The 18,222-nt window shown below is 36.2% G+C and overlaps 1 protein-coding gene across 16 annotated transcripts in view; it reads left to right on the top strand.

The window, feature by feature from the left end:
• Positions 1–18,222, top strand: part of LOC106882686 (vitamin D3 receptor) — an 886,520-nt gene that overhangs the window by 724,895 nt on the left and 143,403 nt on the right. For all 16 annotated transcript variants that reach the window (XM_089348112.1, XM_089348109.1, XM_089348107.1 and 13 more), the window contains one exon: positions 17,025–17,074. The gene's annotated coding sequence lies outside the window, so the exon portion shown is untranslated. The remainder of the gene's footprint in view (positions 1–17,024; positions 17,075–18,222) is intronic.

Raw genomic sequence — 18,222 nt, 5'->3', positions numbered from 1 at the left:
GAAGGATAAGTGTATGTTTAGAATCATATAAAGTATATGTGCTCCCCATATGTGTACATAGTTAACTGTCACCATATGCAGAAATTCTTGAGATTACATAAAACTGCACACACAAGAATTTACACTCCATATCTCTCCTAGATGATTTCCCATAGGCATAGCTAATCCTTCATATGTGTGTATACATACATACTTTTATATATGTTTGTGTGTGTGTGTGCTTAAGAAAAGGCAGTTATGTATCTGGAGGCAAATTGCTTATGACATCTGGAAAATAAACTATAGTCTTCTGCATTTGGGATTTAATTCTCTCTAATGTGGAAATTTAAAATCCATAATGTGCAGAAATGTATTCCTTAAGACAACTGAGGTAAAAATCTGCTGTGGCAGTGAAAAACTTATCCTTGTCATCTGGTAGAAATATTGCATTTCATATCTGGAAGAAAATATGCTTCTCTTAAATGAAATTAGTTGATCATTGAAAGGAAATTTGTTAGACACAAAATGTTATTTTGGACACTCATAAGGTAGATAATGAAGTATCTGTGGAACCAAATTATATAAAATTTCTCGAAGGAATACATACTTGGTGTCTGAAACCAAACTATCAGTGAACAGATTTCTCCCAAGTATTACAAGTGTAAAAATCAATGTTGCAAGATACTCATGAAAATTAACGATTTGGATGTTTTATGGCTTCATGGAGTTATGTCTGAAAGGAAAAGTGATATTGGCTAAGGTATTCCTTGTTAACATTTCCAGAAGGTTCTGGAATCTTTTCTTAACAACTAGGTGAAGTGATGCTTGTAGAATTAAATGTCTACAAAAGAAATACACAGTGATGTGTTTGGAGCATATTTAAACTATAGTCAATCATTTCAATTTTATACTAGTGCATCTGCAACTTTTTTACTTTTAGCTTTCATCAGTTTTAACCACCTATTACAGAACAGATAAACAGAAGATAATAAGGTAGAAAATGCAGACTATGAATGTGGTGATAGGGAAGCAAAAATGCAATGTAATGTGTGAAGCTATATTCTGTAAAATGGTTAACACACAATGAAGGGTATATCACATTAATTGTTGTGTTTGGTTCTACAATTTGTTAAATGGTGTTGCCTACCACTGCTGCCAATTGCAAACTGTGAAATGGTTAATTCATTAGCATGAAATTTTTCAGTTCATGTTACTATATTTAGAAGTAGTCATCTACTTGGTGTTACCACAAGCTGTGATCTTGAAAGTGCCAGTGAATATAGAATATTAATAGAGATATTAAAGTGTTAAAAGGACAATTAGTCGTATTAATTGAAGAAATAATAACAGTTCAGTTCAATGAATCTAGGGTTGAAGGTTAAACAAAATGAAATTCAAAAGGAAAGAATGTAATAGTTGGACAAGAATTCAGATGTAATGCACTAATGGCAGCCATGAATGATATTAGATTGATTATTTCTAGTCTTCAACCCAGTAGTGGTGTAATGTTTATTATAATATTGATTTCTTTTGACTAGACAAAACAATTTTTTTCTTAAAGAGAAGGTGTATATTCAATTGAATTGACCCAGTTTATTAATGGTATTCATTTCTATTGACTCTAGTACAATGCAACATACAGAATGTTGAGAAGGGAAATATATACTGTACAGTGTTAGGGTTGTATTTCTATTTTGGTCATTTCCCAATGAGGGAACATCTGCCTACTTCTTTGACTTGCTAGCAGTAACAAACAAATTTTACTCAGATCACAGTCCTGCTGTTCCAAAAAGGAAGAACACAATGAATAATATAGTCTTGTACTTTTTATTCTTTTTGTGCTAATTTGATCTGGAGTAAGGGACTATGTGCATGAATGCTTTCAACATCTTTGAGATATTGGAGAATATGGTAGGACAGTAGTTGGTAGGCTCAATAAGTTACCCTTCTTCAAATAAGATACACCATATAGCATGTTTGTAAAGACTATTTTACATCATTGTAGAAAGAAAAAAAAATCTGATTTCGGTAAGTATGGTAGTTATGTCAGGGTAATGTATAAGAAATAGTTGAAACTAATGGCCTTTGAAGTGATCAGAGATACTTTTACATTTGGCATGTATGTTTCCATGGTAGGGTGGAGGGGAATAGTTTAAGAGGAAATCTAGTGTGAAGTTAGATGCAAAGCAGGCAGCAAATGTGAAAACTTGCTCTCTAGGAGCAGCACTCATGCAACCATCATGATTAAGAAGTGGAGGAAAGGAACCTGTCACAAAGTTGATGGAAATTCTTTCAGCAAAAGACCAACGGTATCAGCTGCAGTTTGGATGGTGAGAGAACTTTGAGGGCTGTGTGACATATAGAGGCATCCTTTTGCAGTTTGAATTTTCAGCGATAAAGTGCCTGTTTTTAAGAGCTAACTAATTTGTAAGTATAGGTTATTTTCTTCAAGCATTGTAGGGTATGATTCTTGCCTGAACTGTTGCAGCAGAGCTATGACCTGTGTGGGGATTAAGGCTGTGAGTTTTTGTTATGTATGGGATGTAGAGGAACATATCTCATATGCTGCCAATGAAAGCTAGCATAAAATTAGTGAAACTTTGCTCAGTTTGTTTACTTGAAATGCCATAGGCTCCAAGAAATTGTGTAGTATTCTAATGTGTGGTGGATAGTTATGATAAAGTAGTGATTAGACAATTCTATATGTGCCAAGACAGTTTTGGTCTGACAGAGGTTGTGTTTAAAAGTAACTGAGTGGTAAAATGTGTGTTGGTCAGCAGGAAATGTAGGGAATGAAACTAGTTGGTGTAGAACAGTAGGGATTGCAAAAGATCTGGTTGCTACACCAGCAATAACAGTATAGAATGAGTGTGAAAACGAAATAGAGTTGTGGGCATCCAAGTTACCAGACAGAATGACTTCTGAGATGAGTGAGATGGATGTCTGATGTAGGAAGAGGTATTATCAGTAAGTACTTAGTTTGATGAATTTTGAGAGCAGTAGCAAAACCAGATGTATTTCGAGGAGTAGAGCAGGAGACTTTCAGCTTGAGTAACTGGAAATTTTTTTGTTGCTGATGTCTAAATAATTAATGGGGAGAGTGGAAATTATGTATGCAGACATATCACTTTCAAGAGCGAAGTTCAAGCAAGCTTAGCGAAAACATATCTGGTCATGAGGAATTATTGCCTTAGTTGAGAATGGATGAAGGTTGGTGACAGGAGGGGTATTCTTTTCTTTTCTTTTTGTTTCAGTCATTTGACTGCGACCATACTGGAGCACCACCTTTAGTCGAACAAACCAATCCCAGGACTTATTCTTTGAAAGCCTAATACTTATTCTATCGGTCTCTTTTGCCAACTGCTGAATTACGGGGACGTAATTACACCAACATCAGTTGTCAAGCGATGGTAGGGACACACACACACACACACACACACACACACACACATATATTACACGCTTCTTTCAGTTTCCATCTACTGAACCTGGAACCATGTGGTTTGTAAGCAAGCTACTTACCACACAGCCACTCCTGCACCTATCTGACTAAAAAAAAAATCCGACTCAACCAAACCTATGCAAGCATAGAAAAGTGGGCTTCAAAATGATGTTGATATATATATTATTGTCATCATCATCATCATCATCATTTAACATCTGTTGCCCATGCTAGCATGGGTTGGACGATTTGATCAGGGCTGGTAAGCTGAGGGGCTGCACCAGACTCCAGTCTGATTTGGCATGGTTTCTGTAGCTTGATGCCCTTCCTGATATATATATATATATATATATATACACACACACACATACACATACATACATATATACACACACACACATACATGTACATGCACTCAAACATACTAATCATTTAAGGTCTTTTTTCCATGCAGCATAGGTTGGACAATATGACAGGAACTGGCAATCCAGAGGACTGCACCAAACTCCACTGTTTGTTTTGGCATGGTCTTTAACACCAACCACATATACATACACACACATACACACATTTGTATGTACTTTAAATTTTGAATTATCCGTTAAAATGTATGCAAGGTACAATGAATTAATCAATATTAACTTTATCCAATTTTCTTTACAATGTGGTTCCCATCAAGAAGCTTGTAGAAAGCCATTTGATCAGTAAAAACATATAGCTACATCTTCTTGAAATAGCAACTTACCATCTTAGAAAAAAAAGATTGAGTAGATATTTCGGACGTGAATTTATGGTGCCTAGGACAAAAGATGTAATAGTCATAGTATGAAGACCTTTAAGCATAGGTTGAACTGGGGCTAATCAATGAACAAACAAACAAGAAAAGAAAAGCTTTAAGCACTACCCTTTTTTGTATTTGTATCCAAATAGTGGTTCTTCTATCTTCTCTATTAATATAATAAAGACAGGTGGAAGAGAAAAGGTGAGAGAGGGGTACAAAGGCAAATAAACAAGTGGAATAAAGAACAAGAGCATGGAATCCATGGAGAGAATGTGAAAAAGAGGGAATCTGGAAAAGAGAGAAAGTGAAAAACAAGATGCCAGTAGAAAAAGAAAAATTGGTAAACTTTGAGGGGAAGAGAAACAAGAGAGATTAAGGTAAACAAGTAAAGAGAGAGAGTGAGAAATGGTAACGCATAAATGAAGGAAATTATTGCTAGTGAGACAAAAAGCAGATTTGTGTAAAAGTGGTTGGGTGAAGGAAAGGAATTAGAGATAGTAAATGAGTAATGGGTGGAGAGCACTATACAAATTGAGGAAGGTACTGTTTGTATGAGATTGGGAAGAAAACGGTGGAAGCCAATTTTGTTATAAGGATGGGAGGGAAAGAGATATATGAAACAGGAATTTATAATTGGGAACTATTTGTGTGTGCATATATATATATATATATATATATATATATATATATATATATAGATAGATAGATAGATAGATAGATATACATATATATATACATACATACACGCAAACACATGCACGCACACACACACACATACATATATGTGTGTGTGTATTTAGAAGAGAGAGAAAAGGGTGTTGAAGGAAGTGATATGTTTAAATTTAGACAACAGATCTTACAGTGGTAACCAAATATTCAAAGATGAAGGGAATTCCTCTTGATAACGTAAGTAGCTACAGAATGTTACAGATACAGATGGATCTGCTCACACACACACATACACACAGATTGATCTGTGTGTATGTGAATATACATTCAGTAGCTGCTTATTTTCTCTCTCTCTCTCTCTCTCTCTCTCTCTCTCTCTCTCTCTCTCTCTCTCTCTCTCTCTTCCAGTACATATGTGTATCTGTATGTATTTGCACATATATTTTTGCTATTTAATTAATCAGAGGAAGAGAAACAGCACCTAAAGCATTTTCAGGGCCCCGCCTTACTTTTCAAATGAATGAAGTTTATGCACACTTTGAACTTCTTGAAGCTGAAATTCACAAGAAAAGTATGGGCGGAGAAGAAGTTCCAAAAGGTATTTCTTCCGAACAGTTGTTCTATTGCCTGAATACATAATACATGCAGTTCAAAAACATGGCACAAAGTTACAAAGTGATGAAATCGAGGAGGTGAAGGAATGTATCTACTTAGGACAGACAGTAAGTATATGCTAAAGACATGAATGTTGAAATTTCATGCGGATTAAGAGCCCAATGGAAGGTTTTTGTTCTGATTAAGGATATCCTCAAAGCACAGCTGAACAAAGCCCTGCATGACAACCTTTTCAATAACACCATCCTATCTACACCCCCACATATTTGCAAGTGAGACATGGCTAGTACAAAGAGCAATGACCACTGACTGGCTACAAAATAGAGAACCATGAAAAGCTCCATGTGTAGAATATTGTTGGAGCACATCCAAAATGAATGAAGTAAATTGAATTATGTAACTTCAAAATACTGGAAATACAAGTTCTGCTGGACCAGATATGGCACAATGCTCTCAGAGATGATAATAGCTTGACCTGTGCAGTTGCTGAGTGGTATCCAAGAGACCAGATGTGATTTCTCAAAAAGCCTCCAAGGTAATGGGAAAATAATGTAGTCAAAAGCTTTAGGCCCAAATGGAAAAGAAGGACACAATCAAAGGAAGGAAGGATGAAGGTGCTTTATGACCAGCAACATGTAAGATCTGATAGTTTGGTCTGTAGAGTGAGTGATAGACCAATTTCTTCTAAATTGAATAGAAAAGGTATTTAGGATTGCGTGGGGTTAAAGTGTGAAATTAGTGTATCAGTTGGCCATGTGTCAAAAGGGTAGATAGAAGAATTGGTAACATTACAGTAGTAGAAAAAAGAAAATGTGTATTTTGCTACTCCTGTGAGTTGTGACTTGTAGCACGTGAGTGAATCTGCCAATCAGCTGATTGACCTTCCTGTGAATGTAGTCAAATAAAAATATGTGAGCAATATTCCAATGTGAGTCTCACTTATTCATTGCAGGTAGTTTGCAACTCTTCAGGGTTAGACTTCAGTTTAAAGTTTCAACAATATTACATTTGTGAGTTTGCCATTTTTACTCAGTAAATCATAAGAACATGAGAAATTGTTTCCTTGAAGCAATTGTGACTTGGTGCTATTGGAGGCTAAACTGTTTCCATTGAAGGATGTTATTCTTTAGCCACATTTCAGTTATGTACATCAAATGACTGGGTGTGTTTCATGGTTTCTTTATCACAGATATATGGCTCTTCAAACATGACCACTTTTTTTACCCCCTAAGTTTTTTTACTATTGTACCAATTGTAATTTGGTTTACAAAAATAGATTCTTTTTGTCAAAATTTTTCAAACTTTTTCTAGAAATAACATAAATTTTGGCTTTAAATTGAATTTCAGCCGTACTCTTCATAATTAACAACTTTTTGTCTTGTAAGATTTTCTTCTCTACCGGTTTCTCAAGGTTTAGAGAATTATACTTCTTTGATTAAGGTATTTTATGTAAGCACAATTTCAACAGATATAATAAAGAATAAGGAAACTATATTACTCAGGAGTTGTATATATTCATTACTCTCCCGTTTTTTAACACATTTTGTTGTAATTTTTCTCTTTACCCAACCAATTTCCTACTATATCTCAAAATGTAGTGGAGTATTGGTTGTTTTCAGTGACTTTAACCTCCTTTAATGTGGTCAAGTATTGAATTGGCCAGAGAGCATAGAAGTGGACTCAAAAAAGTAAATGCTAACTTTGAGAATATTATTCACACATTGCCATGGATCAATCACAGGTAGTTTAACCCTTTAGCATTCAGATTTCTCTGTCATATGTAATGCTTATTTATTCATATTGATCTGAATTAGTCATGTATTATTTTGTAGCTTTGAGATTTCAATGACGTGGTTGTTTATTTTTAGAATAATATTGTAGGGTAAGTGCGAGAGGCCAAATCTGGCCAGATTGAAGATAAAACAGGTAGATTATTTTGGCTGGATATGACTGGTTTAAATGTTAAGGGGTTAAGGTGTTGGTTTGTGTAGTAATGTTTTCTGGTCCTAGCTGTTTTAAGTGTACAGTTTCTGTCTTTGATTTTCAGTAACAGGTTTAGGAAAATTGTTTCAGAAGTTTAACAGGTTGCTGTTAAAGTGTGGATGCATTATTTGATATTTTTACTGTGATAGATTGTAGCTATTTGTTATAGCTACTAATACTGCTAATTACAATGTTTAACTGCTTCTTTGATGGTTTATGTTGAATATAAAAGTTTTTCAGGATTCTGCTTGTTATTTGCTTTTATTTTCTTTCCTACCTTTTTGTTTAGTCATTTGATGTTTCTGTTATATATAATGCTGAAATTTGAGTTAGACTCTTCATTTTTATTACACTTTTGTGAAATGTGGGTTAAATATATTTTGTTCCACTGTAGAATATGTTTACTGGAAATACAGTAATTTTGTTGACTGTACATTCTGCAGCATATACATTCATTACTGTCATAGTACAGAATTCTGTGAACTTACATAAATGTGATTCCACTTTGCTTTTTGAAGTTTGAGAAGGTAATGTTTAACCCATTGATAGGTGAATATGGTCAACTGAGACTTTGAAGATTGTTTTTCCATGTAGTTATAATAGCTAGTTATGTGTAACATTTTATCTCTAGAGAGGAATTATTATCATTTTCTTGATGAGGTACTTTGGTGTAAGTTATTTAGCGTGTACAAATGAGCACAATTGTCTCCCATTTTGTCTTATCTACTTTTCTTTTACCAATGTGTGCTGTGTGAACTCAAGTCTCTTCCAATGATAGTGTTGGTGTATTAAGGTGATGTAACTGGAGTATATAGTCTAGTTGAATAGATTGTGAAGTTGTTAATTTGTCTCGCATTGTTGGATTTTATTTTGAATGCTCTCATTTCTAGTCTTTCACACCTTATTAGTTAGTATTTTAAATCTCATATTGGGCATGTTTGTACTGGTTGGATGATTTTATGAATGTTATAAGGCCTCCAGCATGGATTCGTTTGTTCTACCTTATTCAAGTGACTTGTATTAGGTGTGCTGCATATTTTCATGTATTTTTGCAATGTGTGATGATGTTGTTCTTTTTTTTTTCCATAAAAATATTTATAGGCCATTAGTTTATATCTCAGTATATTAGATTTGTTGGGTTATGATTGTGTAGTGTGTATCAATTATTATAGTTGTTACTTTCTATTTTGCATGAGATGTGTGTGGGTTTGACTCTGTTGGCCATTTTCATTGCTCTTGTAGTGCCATGGGAGACAAGATCCTTGTTGAAGCTGAAGATTTATAGGAAGATAATGAATTTTCTGTGTTGCTTTTTGTGTGATGTGAGTTATGTTTAAATGTTATGTTTGTATTGTCTGTTTGTATGTGTATGGATTTTGTGCTAATGTTCTCCTCCTGCTTTTACTTTCACTCACTTCATTTTGTGCAGAGTTGTTGTCTGTGGATATTTCTGACACTCAATGTTGATCTTTTTTCTCTTTCTGTATTGGTTTATATTTTTCTTTGTTCCAGCCAGAAAATTTTATCTTGTTTTCTGGTATATTGTATTTTGGAATGCATTATCTAATGTGCTCCTAGTTTTTTGAGGTTTTCTTGTTTGTTTGTTAAATGGCAGGATGTTTTTTGAAGGAAATGCATTTGTGCCATCATTGAACCTAACTCTCGAGTCCTCTTTGATAAAATTCATTTGTGCACTGTTGTAGCCACTTCTTCACGGCCACTTTCACTTTGTATCATCAATTTCTTGTCTTCAAAACCGTCTGTCATTGGACTGAGTGGGTCTAAGTTGGAAGGCACCAGATCAGGGCTGTATGTTGGAGGGAGGACCAATGATCAGCCCAGTTTGCCAATTGTCTCATTTTTTGCCAAAAACAGTGTTCTCATGCGTTGTCATGGTGAATGTGAATTATTTCTTGTTTGTTTTCTTCCTCATAATATCTTCTCTAAGCTTTTTAAATATCTCAGCATAGTACTCACTGCAGCTCTGTTCCAGAAAATCAAGGAGAATATTCTCTTGAATACTCCACTCAAAAAAAAAAAAAAAAGTGACTATGACTTTCTGTGTTGTTCAGTTGTTCTTGAAATTCTTAAGCCTTTGAGAAGAGGTATGGCACCTATGAACTGAGCCATATTTTCTAGCTCATAAAGATATACTCATGTTTCATCTCCTATCACAACATCAGAAAGAAAATAGTTCTTCTTTGGTTTCAAACACTTTTAGCTATTCAAAAAAGACTTCCACCTTTCTCTCTTTCAAATTGAGTATCAACTTCCAAGGTACCTACTTTGCACATACTTTCTGATACCCAGAGTCTTCCACCATCTTCTGTAATGCATTGTGTTCATTTGTGCAGCAAGCACATGGACAGTGACACATTTGTCCACATGAATCAATGCATCCACTTGCTAACAATTCATATCAGCGATAACAGTTGATTGCCTCCTACTCTGTGGTTTGTCTTCATTACTGGTTTCCTCTTCTTTAAACTTCTTCATACTTCTGTGTACATTGCTCTTGTCACTAATGTCATCTTCATTAAAAAGCTGCACCTCATCTTTGCCAAGAAATCAATGATGGCATGTTGCTTTTGCTTGGAGCCTACTATTTTCCTGTAATGAAAAAAAAAACGTAACAAGCGTTACCCATTCTATATGTGCAATTGGAATAATGTATGTCAGTTAATAAAAAAGGGTTCACTCACTTTTCCATTACTTATGGGATAACCCTAGTATAGTATAGTGATCTGGCAGAGTTTCTACAGCTGGATGCCCTTCCTAACGCTAACCACTCCGAGAGTGTAGTGGGTGCTTTTACGTGCCACCGGCACAAAGGCCAATCACACAGTACTGGCAACGGCCACACTCAAAAAGGTGTTTTTTACATGCCACCTGCACGGGAGCCAGTCCAGCAGCAGTGGCAACGACCTATTCTTGTACCACACTTCATCACAAATCTAGAAATTCTTTTCAATCTGTACCCTGCCAAATTGCCAATTGTATTGTTGTTTTTCCAGTCTACAGTTTCTACAGCTTCTCTTTCTGTCTCTTTTCCATCTATTCTTTATGACACTTTTCTTTTTTTTCTCTTTCTTGATTCATTAGCATTTTCCATTTTTCATCCATATCTTTTATGCTTGGAATAACATACATTCTAGGAAAGTAAAGCTTTAAATGCCATATTTTGTAATTTATTTGTCATTAAATTCTGCAAAATAGAAGAAATTCATGTTCATCATGTGCATGCAACAATGTTGGAATTTTTAATGCAACATCGATATAGGGCCACTGCCATTTTAAAAAAAAAGTATTATTACTACTTATATGTTTGTTTATATATGTAAATATTTATAGATGTGGTTGCGTGGTAAGAAGCTTGCTTCCCAACCACATGGTTCCGGATTCAGTCCCACTACGTGGCACCTTGGGCAGATGTCTTCTACTATAGCTTTATGACTAGATTTGGTAGATGGAAACTGGAAGCCCACCATATGTATGTGTGTGTGTGTGTGTGTGTGTGTATTCTTATATATATATATATATATGCGGAGGCGCAATGGCCCAGTGGTTAGGGCAGTGAACTCGTGGACATAGGATCGCAGTTTAGATTCCCAGACCGGGCGTTGTGTGTGTTTATTGAGTGAAAGCACCTAAAGCTCCACGAGGCTCCGGCAGGGGGTGGTGGCAACCCCTGTTGTACTCTTTCACCCTAACTTTCTCTCACGCTTTCTTCCTGTTTCTTGAGTAACGCTGTGATGGACTGGCGTCCCATCCACCTGGGGGGAACACATACACCATTGAAACTGTGAAACCGGCCCATGAGCCTCGCTAGGCTTGAAAAGGGCGCAAAGAAGGATATATATATATATATAAATACACACACACACACACACACACACACACACACACACACACACACACACACACACTATGGCATATGAGCAGTGACAACATCATTTTGAGAGAACTCTAGTTTTGACTGAAGAGTCCTCTTGAAAGAAAATAAATAAAGTTTTGATGCAGAAACAGAGGCACTGAAGTGGGGGTGATAGTATGGAAGATGGAGGAGAAATAAGCTAGATAGTATTAGAGAGAAGAGAGAGAGAGAGAGTAATAGCAGTGTGTAACAGGAGAGGGCTGAAGGGAATTAGGAGAAAGAAAGGGTGGGTATGTGTTTGCTAGGAAGAAAGATCATGAGGGATTTTCATTGGTAAGAAGGTGTGCTAGATGTCAGTAATGAGTGACCTTCCACACAGTTTCTGCCTGCCAGTTCACAAGGGATTGGTCAGTTCAAGACTATAGTAGAAGGCAGCTACTGAAGGTACTGCACTTTGCATTCCACCCATAACCATTTCATTGCAAGTATAATATATATATATAAAGAAAATATTCCAACAGCTTTTCTGGGGTTCATTCATCCGGGTACAAAATGAATCTTAAAATTCATTTGCAGAGAATGTCTCCTTCATCAGGGAAAAAGTGATATTCACAGTAGATATGCATTCTGTGTGTGGTGTGTGTGTGTGGATAATGTACAACATAATAAAACGTACAGAATACAGTGCATATTGAAAAGTGTTTGCGTAGGTGTTTGGTTGAATTCATAATCATGCAAGTATGTCTGTGTACATGAGTGAGGAAATGTTCACTTCTAACTCTGTGTGTGTGTGTGCATGCTCATGTTTCTACATACATACGCACACATGCATGCAAAGGGAATTGAACGCATGCGTCTGTGAGAAAGATATTTATTTTTGTATTACTTGAGAGAATTTACAAAGCCGCCTGAAATGTATCTGTTATTTTTATGCATATTCATTTGTTAATTTACAATGTATGTCTTGTCATATACTAACTTAATAAATACCATTCATTGAAAACGTGTTTGTATGTGTACAGTTTATATAAGCTAAGAAATATTTTCATTAAAAGACTGTCTACTTGTTGGTATATTATCTTATTTTGGCAGTCTTATATATCATGTAGATAGGATTTCATCTGAAATTTGAGTACTTGTTGGGGTTTGCATTGAAAGAGTAGTAATAAAATCTAAGAGATTTAGTAGGTATCAGTGAGTTTTGTTGCAGTAAAAAATGGAAAAGTCTTGCATGTTACCATCTACTAATTCTCTTAGATTTTATAATTTAGATAGCAATCTCTGTTTGGACGTAGTATCGCAATTTGCATATGCCTAGCTTTTTTTTTTTTTTTTTTGCTAAATTAAATACTTTTATTATTTCAACCTGATCAGCTCTGATCAAACAGATCCATGATTGTGATTAGAAATGTTCAAGCCATGAACATTCTGTCTTTAAAAGTATCTAAAACAACATGATATCACGTCCTTTCCTTATTTAAGACAGTAAGATTTGATTTGAGGGACATTTGGTTGCCATATCTAGCAAGTCAAATGACCATTTAAAGGTTCTGTCTTTGACTGAAAATAAGAAAGAATCAGCTAGTAAAGATACTTCATGGAGATCCTCACTCAAATCATTATTGCAATTTTTCTTGCATTTGTATATCTAAATATGCACACATGCACAAATACATGTATATAAAGTCCATTCTGCTTAATTATATATCTTTGGTGATTGAGTTTCTAATGCAAAGTAGACAATTACCTGAACTTGCTTAATAGGTGAGAAATAAAAATATTTTGATATATTAAGGATAGTAAGGTAATGTGGTTATGTCACGTATCGTTGGATTATATAATAAATCAAGAATAAAATGAAACGTTTATTATGCTCACTGCATGCTTTGTGCCCTGTGAATTTATTTTCCACTCAGCCACTCAGTCCATGGTAGTTTTATTGTGAAGTTTGTGAGTTTAAATAAGTTTTTAGATCATCTGTCAAAGAGGAGCCTATTTGAAAGGTGTCTTTTTATATGAGAGAGCGGAAAAATATTTTCAGATGGTGTATTCTGTTGATATATATTGGTGTGACAAGATTTCTCAATCCCCTGTGATACTCTTCAATTACAGTAAAACAGATTCATGTCTTGACAACAAATGTCACGTTATTTCAATCATTATTCCATGTGACAACAACTATGTTCATATAATTTGCTTACATGCCATCCAATCCAAGCTATCGTTTTCATTGATATGTATTGACATAATAATTGTCTGACTTATCAACCATGAGGTTTTTCAATTCTCTTTTATATTCTTCAATTATCTAAGCTTAGTGATTCATACATTCTGATAATGGTTTTCATACTTTAAATTACTAGTTGATAACAAAGAAGGTTAAATAAGTTCAAAAAAAAAAATTGAGTTTATCACAGGCTTTATCATCATTTTACACCTATTTTTCTGGTTTGGCATGGGCTACATGAAACTTATTGTAGTAGTTTTTCTATAATTGGATACTTCTCAGGTCACTAACCCCTATTAGTTTTTCAAGTGGGTTGTTTTTCATTCCACTGGTCTGCACTTGTTCATTGTACTGCAAGATTTGTTTATTGGAGAATTTGAACAATGTTGCAGTTTTATTTCAAACGGTGTTAATTAGTACATGCGCTGACTCTCACACACATCATCATCATCATCATCATCATCGTTTAACGTCCGCTTTCCATGCTAGCATGGGTTGGACGATTTGACTGAGGACTGGTGAAACCGGATGGCAACACCAGGCTCCAGTCTGATTTGGCAGAGTTTCTACAGCTGGATGCCCTTCCTAACGCCATACACAGACAAATACTTGCAGTCATGGCAGATACTGGTGTCATGCAAATGGCACCCATGCTGGTGGCACGTAAAAGAACCCAATACATTCTCAGAGTGGTTGGCATTAGGAAGGGCATCCAGCCATAGAAAACCATGCTGAATAAGACTGGCGCCTGGCGCAGCCTTCCAGCGTGCAAGCCCAGTTAAACCATCCAACCTTGCCAGCATGGACAACGAACGTTAAATGATGATGATGATGATGTTTTTGAGAGTTGGTTTTTGTTTTCTGTTTCAAAGTCGGTGGGAAATTTGACAACACTGCTGCCACCGATGACAACTGTGCATGTGAGTTGTGTTCATGCAAATAAGACTCATGTACTGAATGTTTTATACAATACATAATCTGTTTTAAGTTCCCACTGACTTTGAAACAGAAAACAAACTATTCATTCAGTTCTATATTTAAGAGATGAGGAATTATTTACATTATTTACATTATTTACATTTGACGGATATTTCTCCTCATCTTGTTTGTTGTTAACACAACGTTTCGGTTGATATACCCTCCAGCCTTCGTCAGGTGTCTTGGGGAAATTTCGAACCTGGGTTCTCATTCCTAACGATGTTACTATTATTATATTATTATTATTATTATTATTATTACTATTATTAATCAGGTCGCTGCCGTGAATCGAACTCGGAACCTTGGGGTTAGTAGCCCGCGCTCTTGACCACTACGCCATATGCCCGTAGGCAATTATGGGGTGAATTTTAAGGCTTATAAATCTATTATTTTTCTATCCTTCCTCAATACCAGTTCCCATATGCTATTCATATCTTCACTCAGTCTGCTTAGGAGGTTGTTGTGTCCTAGCATATGTGCTGCTAGGATATAATCAGTCCATTAGCAGGAAAGTCAACATCATACGTGAAGAATTCCACCCACTTCACAGAATTGATCAAGGATACCCCCATTGAATCCAACCAGATGGTGAGTCTAGATGTGATAAGTCTATTCACCAAAGTCCCAACTGGTGAAGCACTATCGGTGATTCAAGAAAAACTAGTGACAGACACCCATCTAAAAGAACGCACTAGTATACCAATAACAAACTTGATGGAATTGTTGACTTTCTGTGTAGAAACTACCTACTTCAGTATGGACACTGATATATATCGACAAGAAGATAGTTTAGCTATGGGTTCGCCATTATCACCGATAATAGCCAATATATACATGGAATACTTCGAGAATTTGGCTTTAGGATCAACACCACTAAAACCAACCCTATGGCTGCAATACGTTGATGACACCTTTATTCTCTGGCACCACCAGCAAGATGTCCAAATGCTGCTAGATCATGTGAACTCAATAAATCCATCCATACAGTTCACCATGGAAAAGGAACAGAACAATCAGCTGGCATTCCTGGACGTATTAATAACACGCACCGAGTATGGATTCAGGACATCCGTGTATCGCAAGTCAACCTTCACTGGACGATACCTTAACTTCAATTCCCACCATCCATACAGTGTAAAGAGAGGAATTGCTCAGTGCCTAAAACACCGAGCAAAGAATATAAGTAGCGATCGTGATACCCACCACGAGGAAATGATCAAGCTCAGAAACAATCTATTAAGAAACAACTACCCCAAGAACATACTATCTACTCCAATTATGAAGAAAAGAGAGGATGAAACCAATAAACTGTCTACAGTCTGTCTACCCTATGTGAAAGGCCTCTCCGAAAAGATACAAAAGATATGCGGCCCATATGACATCAGGGCAGTATTCAAGAGCAATACAACACTTCGCAAATATCTCCTTCGGGTAAAACCACCAAATGAAGAGAATATGACCAAAAACTGCGTGTACTCCATCCCATGCAGCTGTGGTAGGTTATACAAAGGCGAAACATGTCGCCCCCTCAAAATAAGGGTAGAAGAACATTGCAAAGCTGTGACACGAGGAGATATTGATAAATCGGGTATAGCTGATCATGTATGGAAAAATGGAAACCACCTCCCCCTGTGGGATGAAGTTAAAATAATAGACAGGGAACAACACTGGAAAATACGAAAACTAAAAGAAGCAGCACATATGCTAGGACACAACAACCTCCTAAGCAGACCGAGTGCAGATATGAATAGCATATGGGAACCGGTATTGAGGAAGGATAGAAAAAAAATAATAGATTTATATTCCTTAAAATTCACCCCATAATTGCCTACAGGCATATGGCGTAGTGGTTAAGAGCGCGGGCTACTAACCCCAAGGTTCCGAGTTCGATTCACGGCAGCGACCTGATTAATAATAGTAATAATAATAATAATAATAATAATATAATAATAGTAACATCGTTAGGAATGAGAACCCAGGTTCGAAATTTCCCCAAGACACCTGACGAAGGCTGGAGGGTATATCAGCCGAAACGTTGTGTTAACAACAAACAAGATGAGGACAAATATCCGTCAAATGTAAATAATGTTAAACTATTCATTGTGTTCAACATTCACTCTTTAACTTACATGCACTCACAATTTCATCATCATCATTTAAGATTCGTTTCTTATGTTGGCATGGCTTGAATGATTGGACAGGATTCAGTGAACCACAAATCCATGCTGATCTCCAGTGTCAGTAAAAGCACTCGGTACACTCAGTGAAGTGTGGTTGGCATTAGGAAGGACATCCAGCAGTAGAAATCATGCTAAAGCAGACACTGGAGGTGAACACAGCTCTCTGGCTTGTCAGTTCATGTCGAACTCACCAGCTCCTACCAGAATGGGAAAAGGACTTTAAATGGTGGTGGTGGTGGTAGTGGTGATGTATGTGTGTGTGTATACAAACTTAATCCTATATTTGTTCATTGCAGGATTTGGAGGAATTTTCAAACACATGAATAAAAGAGTTTGTACACCAAAGGTCAGTAAATGTTATTTTTTTTCTCTCATGTTACTTCTTTGTACATTTCTACAGCTTTCTTAAACTCATATTATCCTACTTTTTTTCAGTAGTTTGTACCACACACACACACACACACGTATACCCTCACACACATATGCATACCTTCAAACACACACACATACACGCCCTCACATACCCACCTTCACAGATACATACACACAACACAAGCACACTCACCCTCACATACACACTCACCCTCACATACACTCACCCTTACACACACACAACACAAGCACACACCATCACACACACTCACCCTCATACACACACAGATCCACACTCACACACACACAGATCCACACTCACACACACAACACAAGCACACACCCTCACATACACACTCACCCTCACATACACACTCACCCTCACATACACACTCACCCTCACATACACACTCACCCTCACATACACACTCACCTGCACATACACACTCACCCTTACACACACACACACACTCACACACACACACACTTTTGAAGACACATGGGAACCGGGAAGGGGATGCAGCCATAAAACGCTGCCTCAAAAAGTTCTATCCAATTCAGGCCGGCAAAGAAAAAGAGACATAAGGAACAGTGATGATGGTGATGGTGGTGGTGGTGGTGTGTGTGTAGACATATATACACATACACACATACATACATACATACATACATACATACATACATACATACATATATATATCCATCTATCCTTTAACCCTTTAGCATTCAGATTACTCTGCCAAAAGTAATGCTTATATAGTCATATCATCTTGAATTAATCATGCATTATGTTGTAGTTTCAATGAAATGATAATGTGATTGTTTATTTTTAAAATGATAATGTAGGGTAGATGTGAGAGCTAAGATCTGGTCAGTTTGAAATTAAAAACAGGTGGAATATTTTGGTTGGATATGGCCAGTTGAAATGCTAATGGGTTAAAATGATGCCCTAACACAGCTACCCTCCGATAACTAAAGCCATTAACTAAATGAAAGACTATATCAATACATATACACAAGTGTACCTGTTCCATTTATAGTGACAGTAAATATGCTTATCAAATTTGGATATATTTTAAAATGGTGTTGAGAATAGTTAGAACATAGGAAATTATGTATATT

The sequence above is a fragment of the Octopus bimaculoides genome, chromosome 2 (genome assembly GCF_046866305.1).
Source record: "Octopus bimaculoides isolate indiv1 chromosome 2, ASM4686630v1, whole genome shotgun sequence".
NCBI lineage: Eukaryota > Metazoa > Mollusca > Cephalopoda > Octopoda > Octopodidae > Octopus > Octopus bimaculoides.
Note: the sequence above shows the minus strand (reverse complement) of the source record. Positions and strands in the feature narration are given on the sequence as shown.